At 49.8% G+C, this 19,821-nt stretch overlaps 1 protein-coding gene across 1 annotated transcript in view; it reads left to right on the forward strand.

The window, feature by feature from the left end:
* The window catches only part of LOC136627222 (uncharacterized), a 140,340-nt gene that overhangs the window by 63,611 nt on the left and 56,908 nt on the right, over positions 1 to 19,821 (forward strand). The window lies entirely within an intron of this gene.

The following is a 19,821-nucleotide window of genomic DNA, read 5'->3' on the forward strand; positions in this document are numbered from 1 at the left end:
TCGAGGCGAGCACCACGCGGTACTCGAGTCAATTCCATTTCCTTCCCTGCATGTTTAGCGCCATTTTCTGGCCAATAGACATGCGGGGAAGGCATTACCACTTCCTCCTGTGACGTGCCAGCCCTATCCCACCCCCCTGCAGTGAGTGGCTGGCGAAATCAAGTGAACCCCGAGTATTTAAAGTGGGGCCGCCCGCGGCTCGCTTCAGACACACTCTGGGAGAGATCAGGGACAGTGCTGCTGCTGCTATAGGGAAAGTGTTAGTGTAGGATCCTGTGTACAAGAACCCCAACGGTCCTTCTTAGGGCCACATCTGACCGCCTGCATTACTGTTGTGGCTGCTGGGAGCAGTTTTGCTCGGGCGTGCAGACCATTACAGCTATAGCGTTCTCAGGCTGCAGTCTGTACTGTATAGTATAGGGACAGCGTTGCTGAGGTAGGGAATGTGGTAGTGTAGGATCTTGTGTACAAGAAACCCAACGGTCTTTCTTAGGGCTACCTGTGACCGTGTGCATTTTACTGGGTGTCTGATGGGAGTTTTAGTCCATCACTATTGCACTTAGGCCTGTTTGCGGCCTTCCTGACTTTTTTTCTGCCTGGAGTTTGCCTTACTATACCGCTCTCAGCGACAAAGTCTACGCACATAATTCCAAGATTATTTACACCGGCCTGTGTCTGCAGTGAATTTGACGCTCAGCGTACGGCCAACACAGGTACTTATAGAGGGAAAGTGATATACACAGTATATAGCCTGTCTTCTTTTTAAAAAAAACCCCAAAAAGCTCCTTCGTTGGGCTACCTCTGACCGTCTGCATTTTACTGGGTGCCTGCTGGGAGTTTTGGTGCATCACTATTGCATTGCTAGGCCTGTTTGCGGCCTTCCTTCCATTTTTTTCTGCCTGGAGTTAGCGTTACGATTCTGCTCTCTGCGTGAAAGTGTACGCATATAATTCCATAATTATTTACAGCGGTCTGTGTCTGCTCTATTCGTAATCCACCATGCTGAGGGGTAGGGGTCAAGGATGTGGACGTGGGCAAGGATGCAGAGTTCCAAGTGAGGGTGTGGGCACAGGCTGAGTTCCTGGTCCAGGTGTATCACAGCCGGCTGCTGCGGGATTAGGAGAGAGGCAAGTTTCTGGGGTCCCCAGCTTCATATCACAATTTATGGGTCCACGTGGTAGACCTTTATTGCAAACAGAGCAGTGTGAGGAGGTCCTGTCGTGGATGGCAGAAAATGCATCCAGCAATGTATCGGCCACCCAGTCTTCTACGCAGTCCACTGCTGCACCTCTGAATCCTCTGGCTGCTTCTCCTCCTTCCTCACAGCCTCTACTGCTGCTACAAAAATGGTACTGGGGTCTGCATATGCTTCTGCTACATAAATGTTACAGGGGTCTGCTAATACTGCTGCTACAGAAATGTTACAGGGGTCTGCTGATACTGCTGCTACAGAAATGTTACAGGGGTCTGCCTATACTTCTTCTACAGAAATGGTACTGGGGGTTGCCTATACTGCAGCTACAAAAATGTTACAGGGGACTTCTGATACTGCTGCTACTGAAATGTTACAGTGGTCTGTGTATACTGCTGCTAGAGAAATGTTACTGGGGTCTACCTATACTTCCACTACAGAAATGGTACTGGGGTCGGCCTATACTGCAGCTACAAAAATGTTACAGGGGTCTGCCTATACTGCTGCTACAGAAATGTTCCTGGGGTCTGTTTATACCTTTGCTACAGGAATGTTACAGGGGTCTGTCTATACTATGGGTGCACTAAGTCTTCCCATCACGGTGTTTTACCTATGTGGCACAAATAATACAGTGACTGACTAGGCCAGAATTGCTGGCCGAGGCCAAGTTGCTTGGCGGGGCAAAACTCTCCCATGGTTGGGCACTCCGATTTCTTCCTGTGTAATACCATATTTGTGCACTTACAGCATAGGCTAGGCCAAGGACCTCAAAGACTGCCCCTTCCAGTGTTGAGCTATCTATGTTGCGACACATGGATTTCCCGTTGCTATGTAACTCAGGGCACCTTGGGTCACAAAGCTGTAGGCTTGGAACTGAGCCTGACCCTGACGCTAATGTGCTTCCCACACAGACTATTGCGGGTCCTGGTCATGGTGTCTTGGGCTTGTAATGCTACCTCCTCCTCCTGCTTGGGGTCAGGGGATCAGCACTGGGCATCATGTATTTTCTCCCGTGTTACCACAGTTATCTGAGACACTGGTTTGGGCCAAAGAAGAGGAGCGTTACTGCACTGATGAGACCCTCACCGCTGTACTAGCATCGGAGTCCGCTCTATGCCCAAGATTGCTGAGGGTGTATGCAGAGGCCTATGTCCTCGGCACAGTGAAAGTCTGGCATGTTTGGGTACTCTCATTTCTTCATGTTTATTACTGTCTTTGGGTTCCTTCGGCTCGCCTACGCTGTGGGTGCACAAAGACTTCCCATAGCGGTGATTTACCTGTCCGGCACAAAGTCACTGACTGACTTGGGTAGGGTGTATAGCGCAGATGGCTTTCCCCTTGCGGTGTGGATAGAGCTATCCGACACCTAGACAGAATGAATACTGTGTGGGCACATGGACATCCCATTTCTATGTCAGTCGCGGCACCTTGGGTCTCACAAGGTGTTTGCTAGGACCGAGCCTGGCCAAGGGCCCGCTCACATCTTTCCCACACAGGCTACAGCGGGCCCTGGTCATGGTTTTTTGGCCTTGTAAGGCCACCTCCTCCTCCTGCTTGGGGTCAGGGGATCAGCAATGCGCATCATGAATTTTCTCTCGTGTTACCACAGTTATCTGAGAAACTCATTTGGGCCAAAGGAGAGGAGCGTAACTGCATTAATGAGACGTTCACTGCTGTACTAGCATTGGAGTCCGCTCTATGCCTGCGATTGCTAAGGGTGTGGGCAGAGGCCTATGGCCTCAGCACACTTTAAGTCTGCCATGTTTGAGCAGTCTGATTCCTTCATATTTAATGCTGTCTTTGGGTTCCTTCGACTAGCCTATGCTGTGGGTGCACACAGACTTCCCATAGCAGTGATTTACCTATCCTGCACAAAGTGACTGACTGACTGACTTGGGTAGGGTGCATAGTGCAGATGCCTTTCCCCTTGCCGTGTCGCTAGAGCTATCTGACACCTAGACAGAATGAATACTGTGTGGACACATGGACTGCCCATTGCTATGTCAGTTGCAACACCTTGGGTCTCACAAGGTATTCGCTGGGACCGAGCCTGGCCAAGGGCCCGCTCACATCCTTTCAACAAAGGCTACAGCGGGTCCTGGTCATGGTTTCTTGGCCTTGTAAGGCCACCTCCTCCTCCAGCTTGGGGTCAGGGGGTCAGCAATGCGCATCATGTATTTTCTCTCCTGTTACCACAGTTATCTGAGAAACTTGTTTGGGCCAAAGGAGAGGAGCATAACTGCATTAATGTTACAGGGGTCTGCCTATACTTCAGCTGCAGAAATGTTACAGGGGTCTGCCTATACCTCAGCTGCAGAAATGTTACAGGGGTCTGCCTATACTGCTGCTACAGAAATGTTACTGGGGTCTGTCTATACTGTTACTACTGAAATGTTACTGGGGTCTCCCTAGACTTCTGTAACATAACTGTTAGTGGGGTCAGCTTATACCTTTGCTAGAGGAATATTACAGGGGTCTGTGCATACTATGGGTGCACTAAGTTTTCCCATCGCGGTGTTCTACCTATCTGACCCCCCCAAAAAACACTGACTGACTAGGGTATGGAGTGTGGGCCGAAGCCAACATGTATTTTCTCTCACATTACCACAGCTATCCGGGGCACTGCAATGGGATTTCTTTATGTACCTTCTCTGGGTTCCTGGTACCCACCCATGCTGTAGGTGCACACAGACTTCCCATAGCGGAGTTGTACCTGCCTGGCACTTAAAAAAAACAAAAAAAAAACAGACTGACTAGGGCATGGAGTGTGGGCAGAAGCCAACATGCATTTTCTCGCATGTTACAACAGCTATCCGGGGCACTGCATTGGGAAAAACAAGAGGAGCGATACAGCGCTAATGAGATGTTCACAGCTACGCTAGCATCGGAGTCCGCTCTATGCCCACGATTGCTGAGGGTTTGTGCAGAGGCCTATGTCCTGGGCACAGTAAAAGTCTGCCATGTTTGGGCACTATCATTTCTTTATGTGTACTGTCTTTAAGTTACTTGGGCCCACCCATGCAGTGGGTGCACACAGACTTCCCATAGCGGTGTTTTACCTGTCTGTCCTCAAAAGACTGACAGAATCGGGTAGGGTGCAGAGTGCAGATGGTTTACCCCTTGTGTTGTTGATGAGGTATCCGACACCCAAACAGAATGAGTAGTGTGTGGACACATGGATTCCCCATTGCTATGTCACTCGCAGCACCTTGGGTCACACAAGGTGTTTGCTGGGACCGAGCCTGGCCAAGGGCATGCTCACATCCTTTCAGCACAGGCTACAGCGGGTCCTGGTCATGGTTTCAGGGCCTTGTGAGGCCACCTCCTCCTCCTGCTTGGGGTCAGGGGGTCAGCATTGTGCATCATGTATTTTCTCTCGTGTTACCACATTTATTTGAGAAACTCGTTTGGGCCACAGGAGAGGAGCGTAACTGCATTAATGAGACCTTCACAGGTGTACTAGCATCGGAGTCCGCTTCATGCCTACGATTGCTGAAGCTGTTGGCCGAGGCCAATGTCCCGGGGGAACTGCAACTGCGCCAGGTTGGGCCTGTGGTGTCAGAAACTGGGGTTCGGGTACTGGAAGTCCCTAAAAGCTACCCGCAGCCCCTGTCCCTACCTACTTGCCCCCCTGGGCTACGCCCCAGGGCGACAACTGGGTGACGCCCCAGGGCGACAACTGGGCGACGGTCCCTATACTCACTAGGGAAGCAGGGGCAGGGGGTCAGACTTACAAACAAATACCGAGACAAACAGACACAGAGGCAAGTCAGGAAGTCCGGGTCGGAAACAGGAGAATACGCGGTACCCGGGATCAGGCGAAGTCAGAGTCAGGTCCAAAAGCAGAGGGTCACAACGGGAAATCAGATCAGGAAAAAGCGGGTGTAGCCTGGAGACAAACATACACTGGCGACGCTGAAGAGAAACAGGCACGTTTACATGCTGTCAGAACTCCCACCCCAGCAGCTAATTGGGGTGGGGAGCCTGCCAGCAGCCAGACCCAGGCAAAAGGCAGCAAGTGCAGATCCCAGACATCCAGCAGCAAGTGCAGATGCTGCTAGTCAGGATGTCATGGCAACGTGGACTGCATCGCCGCATCTCCAGCAACTGACCACCCAGGCGCCGCTCCCTGAGCCCAGGAGCACGCGCCCGGAGCCAGTGTCCGGGACCCCGAGAGCTGTCGGTCCTAACATGTGGAACTTTTTCCTGGCTAATCCAATCTTTGGAGCGGTGAAAGAAAACATAACGGATTTACTGAGACCTTCACAGGTGTACTAGCATTGAAGTCCGCTTCATGCCTACGATTGCTGAAGCTGTAGGCCGAGGCCTATGCCGTCGGCGCAGTGTAAGTCTGCCATGTTTGGCCACTCTGATTTCTTTATTGTTTATGTCTTGGGTTGCCTAGGACCCACCTATGCTGTTGGTGCACACAGACTTCCCATCGCGGTGTTTGACCTCTCTGGCACAAAGACACTGACTGACTTGGGTAGGGGACAGAGTGCAGATGGCTTTCCCCTTGCAGTGTCGATTGAGCTATCTGACACCTAGACAGAATGGATACTGTGTGGCACATGGATTCCCCATAGCTATGTAACTCATGCCCACGTTTGCAGCTCCTGATGGAGGTGGCACAGGATTGGAATGAAGATCGAACGTCAATTTCTCATTAATTCTCAACAGCATTGTGGGCTATCGCCCCGCCCCTTTTAAAGAGGGTCGCTGCCTGGCTCTGCCAACCCTCTGCAGTGTGTGCCTCCGGTTCCTCCTCATGGCAGACGCACTTATAAAAAGACATGAGGGTGGTGTGGCTATGAGGCCAGCGTGTGGCATGAGGGCAGCTGAAGGCTGCGCAGGGACACTTTGGTGTGCGCTATGGACATTGGGGCATGTGTGTGTGTGTGTGTGTGTGTGTGTGTGTGTGGGTTGGGCAGCATGTAACCCAGGAGAAGAGGCAGCGGTGTGACCCGCAGGCAGTGATTGTGCTTGGTTGGAGGTAGTGTGGTGCTGAAACGCAGCCCAGCATGTTGCCCCTCGCCTGCCCTATCCGTATCTGTGTCGTTTCCATCACTTTCTTGGGTTTTACAGATTTTCACAAATGAAAACCTTAGCGAGTATATTATACTGAGGTAACATGAAAGCTGCGCTGTGATTGGTTGTTATATATTATACTGCTGAGGTAACATGAAAGCTGCGCTGTGATTGGTTGTTATATATTATACTGCTTAGGTAACATGAAAGCTGTGCTGTGATTGGTTGTTATATATTATACTGAGGTAACATGAAAGCTGTGCTGTGATTGGTTGTTATATATTATACTGAGGTAACATGAAGGCTGCGCTGTGATTGGGTGTTTTATATTATACTGAGGTAACATGAAAGCTGCACTGTGATTGGTTGTTATATATTATACTGAGGTAACATGAAAGCTGCGCTGTGATTGGTTGTTATATATTATACTGAGGTAACATGAAAGCTGCGCTGTGATTGGTTGTTATATATTATACTGAGGTAACATGAAAGCTGCGCTGTGATTGGTTGTTATAAATTATACTGAGGTAACATGAAAGCTGCGCTGTGATTTGATGTTATATATTATACTGCTGAGGTAACATGAAAGCTGTTGTTGCAGCCGTTCTCAGGCCTGCACCTTGCTTGCAGGCCAGAGCAGGTTTTGGGTGTGCCCTTGCTTCTCCTGGAGCTGAGGGGTGTGGTAGTTGCAGGAGTAAGGTCAGTCAGCACCTGGTGCTGAGTAGCCTGGCTCCTACTTAAACAGTGCCAGCATTATCTCCTGTGCTGGTCAATACTTCAGTTGCCTTTGGACAGCGACAGAGGAATACACCTTGGCTGAAGCTCTCCATGCTAGCTAAGTTCTTTTCTGTTTCATTTAGTTTTCTGTATCGCCTTTCTTCTGTGCTAGGGCTCTCTGATAGGGATGTGTCAGTGGCCGAGGTATGCGTGCGGGCTCGCATTTATCAGTGCGGTCGGTCTGCTGAGCAGGCAGGGCCCCCTCCCAGGTTAGGGGACTATAGGGAGAGAATTCCCCATAGTTTTATGTTTTCTCTGCACAGTTGTGCCTTTTTGTTTGTGTTTTTGAGGTTGCACGTCCGGAGGATGCAACAGATTGATCAGCCCTTACCTACTCAGGGAGATTCTGTGCAGTTAACATGAATCCCCTTGAGGTTTGTCGCACCAGATCGGCACGCTGGCTGCCGAGGTCGCTGAGATCAAACAGCAACAACTTGTGCTGCAGGTTCCCAGCAAGGAACAAAAAATTGAGTTACCTGACCGTTTTCCTGGTGATAGGCAGAAATTCGGATCCTTTCGAGAGGCCTGTAAGCTCTATTTTTGACTGCGTCGTAGCTCTTCAGGGGAAGACGCCCAGAGGGTGGGCATTGTAATATCCAGACTGCAGGGGGCACCACAAGCGTGGGCTTTTTCATTACCCCCGACGTCTGAGGCCCTGACCTCAGTGGATAACTTTTTTGCTACTTTGGGTCTTATCTATGACGACCCTGATAAGATAGCGGTGGCTGAGGGAAATATCAGACTTTTGCGACAGACCGTGTGCAGTACTGTTGAGGCTGCTTTTAGCAGTTTTACAAGATTTTTTTTTTTTTTGTATATCGGGCGTGCAGACCATAGCGTCCTCAGTCTGCAGTCATTTTACTGAATATAGGGGCAGTACTGGTGAGGCAGGGGCAGTGGTACAGGGAAATCCATATACAGGCTATATAGGCAGTGGGCTTTTTCCCAAAAATTGGAAAAAAAATACTATATTTGGGCTGCCTGTGACCGTCTTCAGTTTACTGCGTGTCTGCTGGAGGTACTAGTAGTCGCCCATTAATACCCAGCCTTGCGCATAATTTTTTCTGGCTGCACTGTGCTTTCAATAACCACAGTCATCCTCCAACAGGGAAATCCATATACAGTGTATATCAGAGGCAGTGGGCTTTTTCCCAAAAATTGGAAAAAAATACTATATTTGGCCTGCCTGTGACCGTCTTCAGTTTACTGCGTGTCTGCTGGGGGTACTAGAAGTCGCTCATTAATACCCAGCCTTGCGCATAATTTTTTTCTGGCTGCACTGTGCTTTCAATAACCACAGTCATCCTCCAACAGGGAAATCCATATATAGGCTATATAGGCAGTGGGCTTTTCCCCCAAAATTGGGAAAAAATACTATATTTGGGCTGCCTGTGACCGTCTTCAGTTTACTGCGTGTCTGCTGGGGGTACTAGTAGTCGCTCATTAATACCCAGACTTGCGCGTAATTTTTTCTGGCTGCACTGTGCTTTCAATGACCACAGTCATCCTCCAACAGGGAAATCCATATACAGGCTATATAGGCAGTGGGCTTTTTCCTAAAAATTGGGAAAAAATACTATATTTGGGCTGCCTGTGACCGTCTTCAGTTTACTGCGTGTCTGCTGGGGGTACTAGTAGTCGCTCATTAATACCCAGCCTTGCGCATAATTTTTTCTGGCTGCACTGTGCTTTCAATAACCACAGTCATCCTCCAACAGGGAAATCCATATACAGGCTATATAGGCAGTGGGCTTTTTCCCAAAAATTGGGAAAAAAATACTATATTTGGGCTGCCTGTGACTGTCTTCAGTTTACTGCGTGTCTGCTGGGGGTACTAGTAGTCGCTCATTAATACCCAGCCTTGCGCGTAATTTTTTCTGGCTGCACTGTGCTTTCAATAACCACAGTCATCCTCCAACAGGGAAATCCATATACAGGCTATATAGGCAGTGGGCTTTTTCCCAAAAATTGGAAAAAAATACTATATTTGGGCTGCCTGTGACCGTCTTCAGTTTACTGCATGTCTGCTGGGGGTAGTAGTCGCTAATTAATACCCAGCCAAGCCTGTGACTGTGTACAGTTTACTGCTTGTCTGCTGGGGGTAGTAGTCGCTCATTATTACCCAGCTAAGCGTTACAGCAGGCTTGCGCATAATTGTTTCCTGGCTCTGCTGTGTCCGTTACATGATCGCCGTCATCCCGCCAGAGGGAAAGAGTATACATATATACGCTGCATACAGTGTCTGTCTGGTTTTTCACCTCACCATTTTAAAAAATTGAAGCAAAATACTTAAGGCCTACCACTGGCCTTTGGCCACTTGACTGGTTCTGCCCTGTGAATTCCAATAGCTCAGTCATACGCACCTAGGTCTCACTACAGGCTTGCGCATAATTGTTTCCTGGCTCGGCTGTGCGTTCCATAAGTGAAGTCAGCCTCCAACCACAGGCCAATAAGCGGCACATTTAATTACAGTGTTCAGTTTCTGCTCTACTCGTAATACACCATACTGAGGGGTAGGGGTAGGCCTATAGGACGTGGACGCGGGCGAGGACGCGGAGGCCCAAGTCAGGGTGTGGGCACAGGCCGAGCTCCTGGTCCAGGTGTATCGCAGCTGACTGCTGCGGGATTAGGAGAGAGGCAAGTTTCTGGGGTCCCCAGCTCCATATCACAATTAATGGGTCCACGCGGTAGATCTTTATTAGAAACTGAGCAGTGTGAGCAGATCCTGTCGTGGATGGCAGAAAGTGCATCCAGCAATCTATCGACCACCCAGTCTTCTACGCCGTCCACAGCTGCAACTGTGAATCATCTGGCTGCTGCTCCTCCTTCCTCCCAGCCTCCTCACCCCAAGAAAATGACACATTCTGAGGAGCAGGCAGACTCCCAGGAACTGTTCTCGGGCCCCTGCCCAGATTGGGCAGCAATGGTTCCTCTCCCACTGGAGGAGTTTGTCGTGACCGATGCCCAACCTTTGGAAAGTTCCCAGGGTCCGGGGGATCAGGCTGGGGACTTCCGGCAACTGTCTCAAGAGCTTTCAGTGGGTGAGGAGGACGATGACGATGAGACACAGTTGTCTATCAGTGAGGTAGTAGTAATTTCAGTAAGTCCGAGGGAGGAGCGCACAGAGGATTCGGAGGAAGAACAGCTGGACGATGAGGTGACTGACCCCACCTGGTTTGCTAAGCCTACTGAGGACAGGTCTTCAGAGGGGGAGGCAAGTGCAGCAGCAGGGCAGGTTGGAAGAGGCAGTGCGGTGGCCAGGGGTAGAGGCAGGGCCAGACCGCATAATCCACCAACTGTTTCCCAAAGCGCCCCCTCGCGCCATGCCACCCTGCAGAGGCCGAGGTGCTCAAAGGTGTGGCAGTTTTTCACTGAGAGTGCAGATGACCGACGAACTGTGGTGTGCAAGGTTTGTTGTGCCAAGATAAGCTGGGGAGCCACCACCACCAGCTCACCACCACCAGCATGCGCAGGCATATGATGGCCAAGCACCCCACAAGGTGGGACGAAGGCCGCTCACCGCCTCCGGTTTGCACCACTGCCTCTCCCCCTGTGCCCCAACCTGCCACTGAGATCCAACCCCCCTCTCATGACATAGGCACGACCGTCTCCCGGTCTGCACCCACACACTCACCTCCGCTGTCCTCGGCCCCATCCAGCAATGTCTCTCAGCGCAGCGTCCGGCCGTCGCTAGCGCAACTGTTTGAGCTCAAGCGCAAGTACGCCGCCACGCACCCACATGCTCAAGCGTTAAACGTGCACATAGCCAAATTCATCAGCCTGGAGATGCTGTCGTATAGGCTTGTGGAAACGGAGGCTTTTTCAAAAAATGATGGCGGCAGCGTCCCCGCACTACTCGGTTCCCAGTCGCCACTACTTTTCCCGATGTGCCGTCCCAGCCCTGCACGACCACGTCTCCCGCAACATTGTACGCGCCCTCACCAACGCGGTTACTGCCAAGGTCCACTTAACAACAGACACGTGGACAAGCACAGGCGGGCAGGGCCACTATATCTCCCTGACGGCACATTGGGTGAATTTAGTGGAGGCTGGGACCAAGTCAGAGCCTGGGACCGCTCACGTCCTACCCACCCCCAGAATTGCGGGCCCCAGCTCGGTGCGGGTATCTGCGGCGGTGTATGCTTCCTCCACTAAACCACCCTCCTCCTCCTCCTACGCAACCTCTGTCTCGCAATCAAGATGTGTCAGCAGAAGCACGTCGCCAGCAGTCAGTGTCGCGCGGCGTGGCAGCACAGCGGTGGGCAAGCATCAACAGGCCGTGCTGAAACTACTCAGCTTAGGAGATAAGAGGCACATGGCCCACGGACTGCTGCAGGGTCTGACAAAGCAAACCGACCACTGGCTTTCGCCGCTGAGCCTCCAACCGGGCATGGTCGTGTGTGACAACGGCCGTAACCTGGTGGCGGCTCTGCAGCTCGGCAGCCTCACGCACGTGCCATGCCTGGCCCACATCTTTAATTTGGTGGTTCAGCGGTTTCTGAAAAGCTACCCACACTTGTCAGACCTCCTCGGCAAGGTGCAGCGGGTCAGCACACATTTCCGCAAGTCCAACAGGGACGCTGCCACCCTGCGGACCCTACAACATCGCTTTAATCTGCCAGTGCACCGACCGCTTTGCGACGTGCCCACATGGTGGAACTCTACGCTCCACATGTTGGCCAGGCTCTGTGAGCAGCGTAGAGCTATAGTGGAATACCAACTCCAACATGGGCGGCATAGTGGGAGTCAGCCTCCTCAATTCTTTACAGAGGAGTGGGCCTGGATGGCAGACATCTGCCAGGTCCTTGGAAACTTTGAGGAGTTTACCCAGATGGTGAGCGGCGATGCTGCAATTATTAGCGTCACCATTCCTCTGCTATGCCTGGTGAGAAATGCCCTGCAAAGCATAAATGCTGGCGCTTTGCGGTCGAAACAGGAGATGGGGGAAGACAGTATGTCACTGGATAGTCAGAGCACCCTGATGTGTATATCTCAGCGCGGTTTGGAGGCGGAGGCAGGGGAGGAGGAGGGGGAGGAGACAGCTGGGCCCACTGCAGAGGGTACCCATCCTGCTTGCCTCTCATCTGTTCAGCGTGTATGGCCTGTGGAGGAGGAGTTGGAGCATTTGGAGGAGGAGGATCCAGAAAGTGATCTTCCTAGTGAGGACAGCGATGTGTTGCATACAGGTACCCTGGCACACATGGCTGACTTCATGTTAGGATGCCTTTCTCGTGACCCTCGCGTTAGACGCATTCTGGCCACTATGGATTACTGGGTGTACACACTGCTCTACCCACGGTATAAGGAAAACCTTTCCACTCTCACTCCAAAGAGGAAAGGGGTTTGAGAGTGACGCTATACCACAGGGCCCTGGTGGACAAACTGATGCTAAACTTCCCATCTAACAGCGCTAGTGGCAGAAGGCGCAGTTCCGAGGGCCAAGTAGCAGATGAGACGCGGAGATCAGGCAGCATGTTCAGCGCAGGCAAGGGAACACTCTCCAAGGCCTTTGCCAGCTTTATGGCTCCCCAGCAAGACTGTGTCACCACTCTCCAGTCAAGGCTGAGTCGGAGGGAGCACTGTAAAAAGATGGTGAGGGAGTACGTAGCCGATCGTACGACCGTCCTCCGTGACGCCTCTGCTCCGTACAACTACTGGGTGTCGAAGCTGGACACGTGGCACGAACTCGCGCTGTATGCCCTGGAGGTGCTTGCTTGCCCTGCCGCTAGCGTCTTGTCAGAGAGGGTGTTTAGTGCAGCTGGGGGAATCTTCACGGATAAGCGTACCCGCCTGTCAACTGACAGTGCCGACATGCTTACACTCATAACGATGAACAAAGCCTGGATTTCCCCAGACTTCTCTTCTCCACCAGCAGAGAGCAGCGGTACCTAAACAATCTTTTCGCTGCAACCGCAGATAAAAGCACTCTTTTCTATCACCGTAAAAAAGGGACATTTACCTTTGTCAATCTGTCTATGATATTAGTCCTCCTCCTCCTGAAACATCCTGTCATCATGCTGAACTGCCAATTTTTCTGCAGCCCAAAAGGCTCATATAACTTTTGTCTAACAATATTTCGACTTTTCTAACTGAAGCATTGAAACTTCAACATGAACCAATTTTTTTTAACAGGGCTGCCTCCAGGCTCTGTTACAAATTAAGATACAGTAAGCTAAAATATTAATGGGTTTCACCTACCCTCTCGGTTGAGCAATTTTTCTGGGGTACATTTGTGCTGTTGGTACAGCAATTTTTTGGGCCCTCGCCTATACTGTAATCCAAGTAATTTTTCTGGTTTTCGCCTACACTCATGGTACACCAATGTGTCAGAGGTTGGCCTACACTCTTGCTACAGAAATGTCACCCGGGTCTGTCTGCCTATACTTCTGCCACAGTAATGCTACGGGCGTCTGCCTATACTTCTGCAACAGAAATGTTACTTCGGTCTGCCTATACTTCTGCTCCTGAAATGTTACAGGGGTCTGCCTACACTGCTGCTACAGAAATGTTACTGGGGTCTGTGTATACTGCTGCCAATGAAATGTTACTGGGGTCTGTCTATACTGTTGCTACGGAAATGTTACAGGGGTCTGTCTATACTGTTCCTAGTACTACTCAGATGTTACTGGGGTCTGTCTATACTGCTGCAAATGAAATGTTACTGGGGTCTGTCTATACTGATGTAAATGAAATGTTACTGGGGTCTGTCTATATTGTTACTACCGACATGTTACTGGGGTCTGTGTATACTGCTGCAAATGAAATGTTACTAATACTGGGCTATGGCTATACTGCAGCTACGAAAATGTTACAGGGGTCTATCTATACTGTTGCTACTGAAACATTATTGGGGTCTGTGTATACTGCTGCAAATGAAATGTTACTGGGGTCAGTCTATACTGTTACTACTGAAATGTTACTGGTGTCTGTCTATACTGATGTAAATGAAATGTTACTGGGGTCTGTCTATACTGCTGCACATGAAATGTTACTGGGCTCTGCCTATGCTGCTGCTACTGAAATGTTACATGGGTCTGTCTATTCTGCTGCAAATGAAATGTTTCTGGGGTTTGTCTATACTGTTACTACTACTCAAATGTTACTGGGTTCTGTCTATACTGCTGCAAATGAAATGTTACTTACTGGGGTCTGTCTATACTGCTGCAAATGAAAAGTTACTTACTGGGGTCTGTCTATACTGCTGTAAATGAAATGTTACTGGGGTCTGTCTATACTGCTGCACATGAAATGTTACTGGGTTCTGCCTACGCTGCTGCTACTGAAATGTTACAGGGGTCTGTCTATACTGTTACTACCGAAATCTTACTGGGCTCTGCCTACGCTGCTGCTACTGAAATGTTACAGGGGTCTGTCTATTCTGCTGCAACTGAAATGTTACTGGGGTCAGTCTATACTGCTGTAAATGAAATGTTACTGGGTTCTGCCTATACTGCTGTAAATGAAATGTTACTGGGGTCTATTTATACTGCTGCAAATGAAATGTTACAGGGATCTGTCTATACTGCTGCAAATGAAATGTTTCTGGGGTCTGTCTATACTGTTACTACTACTCAAATGTTACTGGGTTCTGTCTATACTGCTGCAAATGAAATGTTACTTACTGGGGTCTGTCTATACTGCTGCAAATGAAATGTTACTGGGTTCTGTCTATACTGCTGCAAACGAAATGTTACTTACTGTGGTCTGTCTATACTGCTGTAAATGAAATGTTACTGGGGTCTGTCTAAACTGCTGTAAATTAAATGTTACTGGGGTCTGTTTATACTGCTGCTACTGAAATGTTACTGGGGTCTGTCTATGCTGTTACTACTCAAATGTTACTGGGCTCTGCCTACGCTGCTGCTACTGAAATGTTACTGGGGTCTGTCTATAATGCTGCAAATGAAATGTTACTAATACTGGGCTATGCCTATACTGCTGCAACGGAAACGTTACAGGGGTCTGTCTATAGTGTTACTACTGAAATGTTACTGGGGTCTGTCTATACTTCTGCTACAGAAATGTTACTGGGGTCTGCCTAGACTTCTTCTGCAACATAACTGTTAGTGGGGTCAGCTTATACCTTTGCAACAGTAATATTACAGGAGTCAGTGCATAGTATGGGTGCACTATGTTTTCCTATCGCGGTGACAGAGTATCAGCAGGCACATATCCTTATTGGAAGCAGGCCAGCTGAGAGCCACATACTCCCGGACTGATTTTGGACTGATTGAAGAGGCCTTTACTTGTGATCATCTTTGGTAATTCCTGACAAAGATGAGTGGTATAGCCAGAAACTTGCATTGCTAACACTTTGCAATGGTCAACAGAAAACATATGAATGAAGCCTTTCCATATTTCTGATTGAGATGAGGAGTTCAGACTTTAAGTTCCTAGAATATCCGTTTTATTGCTATCAAATGCCCCTCTTGTCTCAGAAAATACTAGCTTTTCCACATAGCTGTTGTTGCTTCCGCTTGGATTCTGTGGCTTTACTTTTGTCCAGTGGCTCTTAGGCGGATCTGAAGGTTTGATTTTGCCCATGGAGGCAAAATCCACGGTGGAGGCCCAGAACCCAGCCTGAACCTGGGCCCGCTAACATGGTTCCCACCAAGACTATAGTGGGTCCTGGTCATGCTGTCTTGGCCTTGTAATGCCACCTCCTCCCGATGGGGGTCAGAGGGTCAGCAATGCACATCATGTATTGGGATTCAGTAATGTACCGTCGGTGGGTTCTAGGGAGCCACCCATGCTGTGGGTGCACACAGAATTCCCATAGCTGAGTTGTACCTGCCTGTGACTATTAATAAAAAAAAAACTGACTGGGGCATGCAGTGTGGGCTGAAGCCCACCTGCATTTAATCTGACCTTAGCTCAGCTGTCCGGGGCACTGAAATGGGATTTATTTATGTACCGTCGGTGGCTTCCTGGGACCCACCCATGCTGTGGGTGGACACGGAATTCCCATTGCGGAGATGTACCTGTCTGTGACTATTTATAAAAAAACCGAGTCTGACTGGGGCATGCAGTGTGGGCCAAAGCCCACCTGTATTTAATCTGACGTTAGCTCAGCTGTGCAGGGCACTGCAATGGGATGTATTTATGTACCGTCGGTGGGGTCCGGGGAGCCACCCATGCTGTGGGTGCACACGGAATTCCCATAGGGGAGTTGTCCCTGCCTGTGACATTTTCTAAAAAAACCCAGTCTGACTGGGGCATGCAGTGTGGGCCGAAGCTCACCTGTATTTTATCTGACGTTAGCTCAGCTGTCCGGGCACTGCAATGGGATTTATTTATGTACCGTCGGTGGCTTTCTGGGACCCTCCCATGCTGTGGGTGCGCACAGACTTCCCTGAGCGGAGTTGTACCTGCCTGTGACTATTAATTAAAAAAAACCCAGTCTGACTCGGGCATGCAGTGTTGGCCGAAGCCCTCCTGTATCTTATCTGACGTTAGCTCAACTATTGGGGGCACTGCAATGGGATTTATGTATGTACCGTTGGTGGCTTCCTGGGACCCACCCATGCTGTGGGTCCACACATACTTCCCAGAGCGGAAGTCTGCCTCTGACTATGAAAAAAGGCCAGTCTGACTGAGGCATGCAGTGGGCCGAAGCCAACCTGTACTTTATCTCACGTTAGCTCAGCTATCCGGGGGGCACTGCAATGGGACAAACTAGAGGAGCAATACAGCGCTAATGAGACGTGCACAGCTACGCTAGCATTGGAGTCCGCTGTAGGCCCGCGATTGCTGAGGGTTTGTGCAGAGGCCTATGTCCTGGGTGCAGTGAAAGTCCGCTTTCTGCCTACGATTGCTGAAGCTGTGGCCCGAGGCCTATGTCGTCGGCGCGGTGCAAGTCTGCCATGTTTGGCCGCTCTGATATATTTATTGTTCATGTCTTGGGTTGCCTAGGACCCACCTATGCTGTTGGTGCACACAGACTTCCCATCGCAGTGTTTGACCTCTCTGGCACAAAGACACTGACTGACTTGGGTAGGGGGCAGAGTGCAGATGGCTTTCCCCTTGCAGTGTCGATTGAGCTATCCGACACCTAGACAGAATGAATACTGTGTGGGCACATGGATTCCCCATAGCTATGTAACTCATGCCCACGTTTGCAGCTCCTGACAGAGGTGGCACAGGATTGGAATGAAGATCGAACGTCAATTTCTCTTTGATTCTCTACAGCATTGTGGTCTATCGCCCCGCCCCTTTTAAAGAGGGTCGCTGCCTGGCTCTGCCAACCCTCTGCAGTGTGTGCCTCTGGTTCCTCTTCATCGCAGACGCACTTATAAAAAGACATGAGAATGGTGTGGCTATGAGGCCAGCGTGTGGCATGAGGGCAGCTGAAGGCTGCCCAGGGACACTTTTGTGTGTGCTGCGGATGCAGGGTTGTGGGGGGGGGGGGGGGGGGTTTGGGCAGCATGTAACACAGGAGAAGTGGCAGCGGTGTGTCCCCCAGGCAGTGCTTGTTCTTGTTTGGAGGTAGTGTGGAGCTTAGCTAAGATGTGTCTTGCTAATGAGGGTTTGTCCAAGTAAAAATTGTTTGGGGGGGGGGGGGGTTTCTCACTCTTGCTGCTATTTTGGCTTAATAGTGAGACCTGGGAACCTAAGATGCAGCCCAACATGTAGCCCCTCGCCTGCCCTATCCGTATCTGTGTCGTTTTCATCACTTTCGTAGGTTTTGAAGATTTGCACAAATGAAAACCTTAGCAAGCATCGGCGATATACAAAAATGCTCGAGTCGCCCATTGACTTAAATGGGGTTCGTTACTCGAAAAGAACCCTCGAGCATCGCGGAAAGTTCGACTCAAGCAACGAACACCCGAGCATTTTGGTGCTCGCTCATCTCTATTAAAAACCAGATGATAAAATGGGTTTTTCAAAATGAAAAGGGATGCATGTTTACACATGGGGGTCTTCTGAGGTGGGGCGGATTAACAAGGTGCATACAGGAAAGACATTACTTAAATTAAAAATAAATACAAATCTGAGTAAAGATGTTAACAAAGTCTATAAAATGTAAAAGTGAAAGTTCATGTTTAAAAAGACTTAATAAAACAGGTTCCCTCTGCCAGGTCCTCACCGCACCCCTCATTGAGGTCGTTGGGTGTAGAGGTGTTCAACCTGGAGATCCAAAACATCTGTTTTATTCCAAGTCTGGAAAATTCCCCTTGAGGGATCTTCTCTAGTGGAGTTAAGCACATTTCGGAGGGGCCCCTGTTGTGGTGGTTCAGAAAGTGCCTTGAAACGCTGGGCTATGTGAACCCCTTCTGGATATTTGAGCGGTTTGTTTGCTCCTATCCTTAATGCGTTGATCGTCCGGCCTGAGAACTTCAAACCACAAGGGCATTCCAGTAGATAAATTACATAACTGGATCAACAATTTTAGAAGCCCCTCAGGGTAATCAAGATGTTTTCTTGCTCCATAGTGCACAATAGGAGTGGCTTAATGCAAAAGGGCATTGTGTGATGTGAAAGTTTGCCATGTCGAACTATGCAGGACTTCTTTCTGTCATGGACATGGACTGTGGAGCCACTGGACCCATCAACCAGTTTGGCTTTAGGCTACTCCCGGTGTGGCTGGCAGCTGATCCCTGACCAAACACAAATTATTGGCACATCCGAGTATGTACTTCTCCTCTGATAGCTTAAGACATTAAATCTGCATGGGCTCTGGATCACTAGGCGAAGGGGTAATCGGGGAAGGAAAAAGTGGCATTTAAAATCTGGGTGCCAGTCGGTTAGACCTCTTCTCCTGGGCAACCTCTTTGCTCCTCTCCTGAAAACGCAGATCTATTCTTGTAGCCAGAGCAATCATGGCGTCCAGGGAAAATGGAATTTCACAACTTGCCAGTTGCCCTTAATGTGACCTGCCAGACCCTTCCAAAACACCGCTACTAGGGCCCCGTTGTTCCAGCCCAACTCCGAGGACAAGGTTCGGAAATGAATGGAGTACTATCCCACAGGGAGACTACCCTGGCGTAGACATAACAGGGAGGAGGAAGACGAAGTAGTAGGACCAGGCTCATCGAATGCTTCAGAACATCTCCAGAACAATACTTAGATTATTGACCACAGGATCATCTCTCTCCCAGAAGGGGGTTCACCAAGGCCAACGCCTGTCCGGAAAGGTGAGAGATCATGAAAGCCATTTTAGCGTAGTCAGTTGGGAACAGGTGAGATAACAGCTTGAAGTTTAGTGAGCACCAATTCACAAATCCACGGCATTGTCCAGGATCTCCCTCATAATGTGGGGGGAATAGATAATCAAGGGCCGGATCTACCCGCTGAACATGACTGTGGTGGTGGAGCTGGGGTTTTGTCCTCTGCGAGGACTGAGGTACCGCTGCATCACTAGACATGGAGCTCAGACAAGTGCTCAGATTGTACAAATACCATAGGATCTGTTCTTGGCGGTCACGCTGTTGAACCAATTCTTGAAATAGACCTTCACCGCTATAGACACTTAAAATAATCATCTTTATTGAGCAACTCATTATAAACTAGAGGCATAACATAAACAGACTAACACAAAACTACAAAGCCACAAAAATCTCTGACTCCACTGGGCTGGGATTGATGTGCGCCCCCGTTCAGGAGGAGAGGCGATGGGCTCAGGCTCCCTGAACCACAACTGCTTATAAGAGAGCGGAAATTAGTGGGTTAAATTAACCCGCAGCGGTCTAGAGCCAGAACAGGGGTAAATATTCCTGATCGTTGACAATGCAGGACTTAGGATGGCTTCACATGAGCGTGTTTTTGCGCGTACATAGGTGCACACCCATGTAAGGGCAAAAACCCGCGTGAATGCAGGTCCGTGC

The sequence above is a fragment of the Eleutherodactylus coqui genome, chromosome 5 (assembly GCF_035609145.1).
Source record: "Eleutherodactylus coqui strain aEleCoq1 chromosome 5, aEleCoq1.hap1, whole genome shotgun sequence".
In the NCBI taxonomy this organism is placed as follows: Eukaryota; Metazoa; Chordata; class Amphibia; order Anura; family Eleutherodactylidae; genus Eleutherodactylus; species Eleutherodactylus coqui.